Here is a 6,630-nt window from a genome sequence, read left to right as displayed (position 1 = left end):
CCATGTGCCAACTGCTAACTACCTCAATAACCAACTTCTCAATTTGAAACAATAATTAAGAGCTTTAACCCATCCATCAACTAATTATTGGTCCATGTTATGTTATAATATAGGCCTTATTCTTTTATTATAGTTAAAATTTTGAGTGCCAACATGTGATTTGTCCAGCTTCGAGGAGTATAAACTTAGTTATCACAAGCTTTTAATGATTATGGGTAATCCACTCGATTAATTAATTTTAAACACAAGCGCGTAAAGCCCTTATCCAAGGTGGTGCTTTTTGAAATCATTCACTAAAATATAATTAGATCCATAATACTCCTATGCAAGTACCTTTCGGTTAAAAGAAATGGAAGAACAAGTCACATTATAAAGGAAGTCATGACTCACGAGTGTATATAAATCTAATTGATGCATATATGCACTATTATTTCATTTTGCTTAATTAATTTTCAATTATAACCTTTGATCTATGATTTTTAATGAAATCTAATCTAAGATCATTTTGACTAATGAAAGCAGTCTCGTGAAAATTTGAAGTTTGGAAAACTTTAATTTTAAGACGTTGAACAGATTATATGGGAATCACATATTGAGTTGTTAGATCAAAAGTGGACTCATCACAAGTTATCCTAGATCAACTAGGAAACCATCCAAGCATTAAATCGAATACAACATGGATTTGAAAAAGAATCAACCTAGATATCTAATGTGATAGTGTATTTAGCATTGGATTAGGAATCCATTAATTGGACTACAAGAAAGTCCTAAACTGTGATGCATTAGGAATCTAAGATACAAGTCTTGTTCTTCAAGGAAAATCTTTATGGGAGGATTCCTAGGACTTGAACTTGTATAAATAAGAGGTTAGGGTCCCTGTTATCACCACTGGTCTTTGCAAGCATTGTGTTCTGCCCATTCAGAAGCTTAAGTTGGTGAATAGCAGAAGACTTCAACCTCGTCTTCATCCTTGTTTCTGCAGCTGCAACAATGGCTTCGACTTTGGATGTCAATGGTACGTTTTGATCCTCTGATAGTGAAGTTGAACAAGTAATTGTGTGAGCTTGTTTGTAATTTAGTTTTACAATTGGTATCAGAGCTTAGGCTCACAAAAATCGTTCTTCAGTTAATTTCAATGAAAAATCGTTTTAAGTTTAAAAAAAAAAAAAAAAAAATTTGCCTTGCAATAAAACGGCCACGTTTTGGCCATCTTCAGAAAATCCTTCAAGGCTCAAGTCGCAGCATGTGCTGATCCAAGCCCATACTCGGCCCGATAAACTGTTCCTTCAGAAACTAAAGAAGGTGACCGTTATTTCACAACGGTCATCTAAGTTAAGTGGGTTTTCTGGGTTTTGGAATCGGAAGCACAAAGGATGATTCATCCTTCTGGGAATTCAAAACCCTTATGCTGTCGAACCAAGATGCCAAGAAGGATGTTTTTGCTGCACTCTGGTTTTAGAATTCATGCTTCCGCGAAAGTTTTTGCAGCAAAATTGGGAAATTTGCAAAGGTTGGTTTTTACAGAAAAATTCAGTTTCGATTCAATTTTGTTTTGTTGATTGATGAACACAAGAACCCTAGTAGCATTCCCGGCGTGCGCATAGGCTAAAGTAGATGGTGACCGGATGAAATTTAAATTTCTTGGATGTTTTTTGTGTTCTTGTGAAATCGATATTGTGCTTGCATATCTGTGTTGGTTGTGTTTGTGATTTGATATGCATGAAGTGAATTCTTGAGTTTTTGTATCTGTTTGGCTCCAGTTTTTCTTGAGCTGGTCAACAGTCTCTTTTCTTGCGTGGGCGTGCCAGCACCGTTTGGGTGCGGTCGTTGGGGGTGTCCCTTGACCTGACTTCTTTTGAGCGACTGTAGACGAGGAGAGCACCAACCTCGTCGCAGGATTCTTTGTGCCTCGTGCTGGAGGACTTTGTCTTGTGTCACCAAGTCGATACTTAACGTTGTAGGTTAAGCAGAGCGAAATCACCGGGAAGTAGAGAGAAGTACTTGCTAAAGCGTGACTTTAGCTTGGCTGGGTTGCTAGGGCGTTACCCTTGCTTGGCTGGTTCCGTAACCGTTGTGGTCGCGGTACTACAGTCGGCTCCCGAGGAGACTAGGACCGAAGCATTTTGACAGAGGGTTTGGTGGCACTGATAGTCGGCTCCTGAGGAGACTAGGACTTAGAGTGTGATCACCTATAAGAGAAAGAGAAGGAAATGAGTTGCTCTTAGAGAGGTTTGCTCTAGAGAGAACTTAGATCATCTTAGAGATGTTTTGATGTATGAATGAGTCTGTTGTGGTGTTTTTGGTCGTGGTACTACAATCGGCTCCCAAGGAGACTAGGACCGAAGTACGTTGACAGAGGGTTTGGTGGCACTAATAGTCGGCTCCTGAGGAGACTAGGACTTAGAGTGTGATCACCTATAAGAGAAAGAGAAGGAAAGGAGTTGCTCTTAGAGAGGTTTGCTCTAGAGAGAACTTAGATCATCTTAGAGATGTTTTGATGTATGAATGAGTCTTTTGTGGTGTTTTTTGGTCGTGGTACTACAATCGGCTCCCAAGGAGACTAGGACCGAAGTACGTTGACAGAGGGTTTGGTGGCACTAATAGTCGGCTCCAAAGGAGACTAGGACTTAGAATGTGATCACCGATAAGAGAAGGAGAAAGAGAGGAGTTGCTCTTAGAGAGGTTTGCTCTAGAGAGAACTTAGATCATCTTAGAGATGTTTTGATGTATGAATGAGTGAATTGTTCTATGTTGTAGCCTCTATTTATAGGCTACCAAGCAACACTATTTGGCATTTAAACAAATCATAATGGAGCACTTATGAGTTTATGGAGCACTTATGAGTTTATGGAATTGTTAGGTTCAAGCACTTAAACACTAATGGAATGTTAGGTTTAAGTCATTTTCTGCTCCCTTATCCCTCAATTTTTATCTCCACTAAGAACTCAGATTCAACCTTTAATTTCTTCATATGAAATGATCCACCATGAATGTAGATTATTGTGGTAAAATTTCAGAATTTATTTCCATGTGGTTGGGCCGGAAATGCTGCTGGACCTCTTACAGGTCCAGTTTCCAAGTTTTGCTTCTGCAGAAAATTGGACTGTTTGTTTGAAGGTTTTCCACTCCGAACGAGCTTTGGCACTCTTCATAAGAAATGATTCTTGGGCTGTCTAGAATGGATCTGCAGAGTTTCAGCTCATTTCGAGTTCATTTGGTCAGTCTGCCACCCCTCCTTCCTTGTTTAGCTCGGTTTCTCCTAACCGAAGTAGGAAAATGTGCTATAGTTGACTTTTCATGCTTCCATAGTAGGCTTTATTTAGCCTCTAAATATATATATATTTCGAACTTGTCGACAATATATAGCTTGAGCCACTGACATTGGCTCAATTTCTCCAAGACGTGCCTTGTCAGGCCAAAATGCTCATTTTGGGTCCAAACAGTATCTGTAAATCATGATATGACAATGCATGCAGAATACTCCCAAAATTTTAGGCATTGTTAAAATTTGACAGGTACAAAGAGCTTAGTTTCTTATAAGGATTATTAATCCGGATAGAAAATCAAGTTTTCAAGCTAAATGTGGTTTGTGTTTTCTGTAGGTTTGAGTGAACATATTGCACAAAGCACTCTTCACTAATTCTTACAGACAACCTTAAGTTAACAAACCAGAAAAATTGTATCTTGTGTTTTAAAATTATGCATATAATTTTGCTTCCAAAGAAGTAGTACAGTGTGATTTTAGAATGCAGATAGCAATATGCATATGTGTTCCTTTCAAATATGGATACTTAGAATTCAAATTTCTGTCTAAAGATGTAATTTGTGTTCTTTAGATAACTTGGATCGAATAAATGTGGCATATTGTTTTGGAACCTTCAAAATATTATGTCTTCTGCTTAAAAGTGTTGCATGATATTAATTTTGGATAAAAGGGATATTGTTTGAAATATGGCATTGCTTGTGTTTTGTTTTCTGTGTTGTAGTTTATTTTGTCTTGAAATTGCTTAAGTCACAGAAAACATCAAACTTAGGATAATGAGAACTTTTGGACTGAAAACTTACAAAGCTTTATTTTGTTTTGCTCTTTAGGAATCCCTACTGTGACCTTGAACACCATTCAGCTCCTAACTGGCTATAACTACAAGAAGCGGAGAAACCAAGTAGATTTTTATCTAGCCATGAACCAGAACATGGACCTTTGCTTAACTGAGGATGAACCTGAAAAGCTTACTAGTGAAAGTTCAGATGAAGAGATGAAATATTTTAAGGAGTGGCATAAGGCTAATAAGATGGCAAAGAATGTTATTAGGACTACCATGTCAGACACAGTTAGAGGTAGTATAGAAGAACCTGATCTAGCCATGGATTTTCTGTATATCATTCATGATATGTACCGGGAAAGTGATAAAGCTGAGGCAGCTAGGTTGGCAAAGGAGTTCAACGACCTTAAGTACACTGGAACAGGAAAAGTGGGAGAGCATATCATGAAGCTTATTGAGATTAATGCTCAGCTAAGGGACCTCAACATGGGGGTCACTGGTGATTATGTAGTGCATACTGCACTGCATTCCTTACCTAATAGTTTTAGCCAACTAAGGACCAACTACAATGCTCAGAAGGGAAAATGGAGCCTCAAGGAGCTGATTGTTATTTGTGTAGATGAGGAGGACAAGATTAGGAAGGAGAAAGAGCCGAGCACCTCAGTGAACCTTGTTGAGAAGCCTAAGAAGAAATACCAGAATAAGTCTAAACCATCTTTAAGGGATCTACCTCGGGAGCAGCTAAAGCCAACAAACCATTTAGGTTCAAGTGTTATTTCTGTAAGAAAGTAGGGCACATGAAGAAAGACTGCACAGGCTTTAAGAATTGGTTGATCAAAAAGGGTAATTTTTCTAACTCACTATTTTCTTTAGAAATTAATTTAGCTAATGTTGAACCAAAAACTTGGTGGATTGATTCAGGAAGTCCCTTACATATTACTAATTCTCTGCAGGGATTCATAAGGAAGAGAGTCCCAAGAAGTGATGAAGTGAACCTGTGTGTAGGCAATGGCATGAGAGTGGCAGTCAAAGCTATTGGAACCTTAAAATTAGTTCAAATTGGTTTAGGAAAGTTGTTAGTTTTGGATAATGTTTATTATGTACCTTCCATGAGAAGGAATTTAGTTTCAGTTTCTCTTTTGGTTAAATCTGGATGTAGGACTTCTTATTGACAATAATGGAATTATTATTTCTAAAGATTCAGTTCAAATTGGTTCTGGTGTTATATTGAATGATTACCTACAGTTAAATTGTTCACACAGTCAACAAGAAATTTCTCTTGTTGAAAATAATAACACATCGAGTAACACTTTAACTGGTGTTAAAAGAACTAAATGCAATGAAAAGTCTGCATATTTGTGGCATAGAAGACTTGGCCATATATCAAAAGAGAGATTGAAAATTTTGGTTAAAAACAATATCTTGAATGAACTTGACTTTTCTGATTTACAAGATTGTGTTGAATGTTTTAAGGGAAAGATAACTAACTTAAGGAAAAAGACTGCATACAGAAGCCAAGCACTTTTAGAGCTCATACACACTGACATTTGTGGTCCATTTAGAACTCAAACAATTTGTGGAAATGTGTATTTCATAACCTTCATCGATGACTTCTCTAGATATTGTTATGTTTATCTACTTTCAGAAAAATCTCAAGCACTTAAAGCCTTTCAAATATTTAAGGCTGAAGTAGAAAAACAACTAGAGAAGAAAATCAAAACTGTTAGGTCAGATAGAGGTGGTGAATTTTATGGAAAATACACAGAGAGTGGACAACAAAAGGGTCCCTTTGCCTTGTTTCTACAGGAACAAGGCATTAAAGCTCAATATACCACACCATATAATCCTCAACAGAATGGTGTGGCTGAGAGAATCGAAAGAATAGGACACTTTTGAATATGGTCAGGAGCATGATGTGCACAACAGGCCTACCTAGGTTTTTATGGGGAGAGGCTTTAAGGACTGCAAACTATGTTTGCAATAGAACACCTAGTAAAGCTATAAAGAAAACTGCTATTGAGTTATGGTGTGGCAGAAAGCCTAGTCTCCACCATTGTCATGTGTGGGGATGCCCTGCAGAAGTTAGAATTTACAATCCAAACATTAACAAGCTTGATCCTAAAACTGTAAGTTGCTATTTTATAGGCTACCCTGAAAAATCTAAGGGTTATAAGCTTTATGCAGCTCAACACTCACCAAGAATTTTTGAAACACATCAAGTAAAATTCTTGGATGAGAAAATTCACAATACAAGTTTTGAGGATTTATCTTCAGAATTTGAAGAAATTGTGGATAATGAGCATACTGAAAGTATATTGCCTATAGTTCATGATACACAAGCAGCCATTAGTGTTCCAGAAACTCAAAATGCACAAGATCAACTTGTTGATCAAGAAATGCATTTTGCAGATGATCAAGCTAATCCTGAGGCCTTAACTGATCAACCACAGCCTGTAGAACCTCAAGATCAGCCTGCAGAACAACACCAAAATGTAAATCCCCAATTAAGAAGGTCTAATAGAGCAAGGAAACCAACTTATGGGGGGGGGGGGCGAGATTCTGACTACATTGTTTATCTGCAAGAACA

The sequence above is a fragment of the Rosa rugosa genome, chromosome 2 (assembly GCF_958449725.1).
Source record: "Rosa rugosa chromosome 2, drRosRugo1.1, whole genome shotgun sequence".
Classification (NCBI taxonomy): Eukaryota; Viridiplantae; Streptophyta; class Magnoliopsida; order Rosales; family Rosaceae; genus Rosa; species Rosa rugosa.
Note: the sequence above shows the minus strand (reverse complement) of the source record.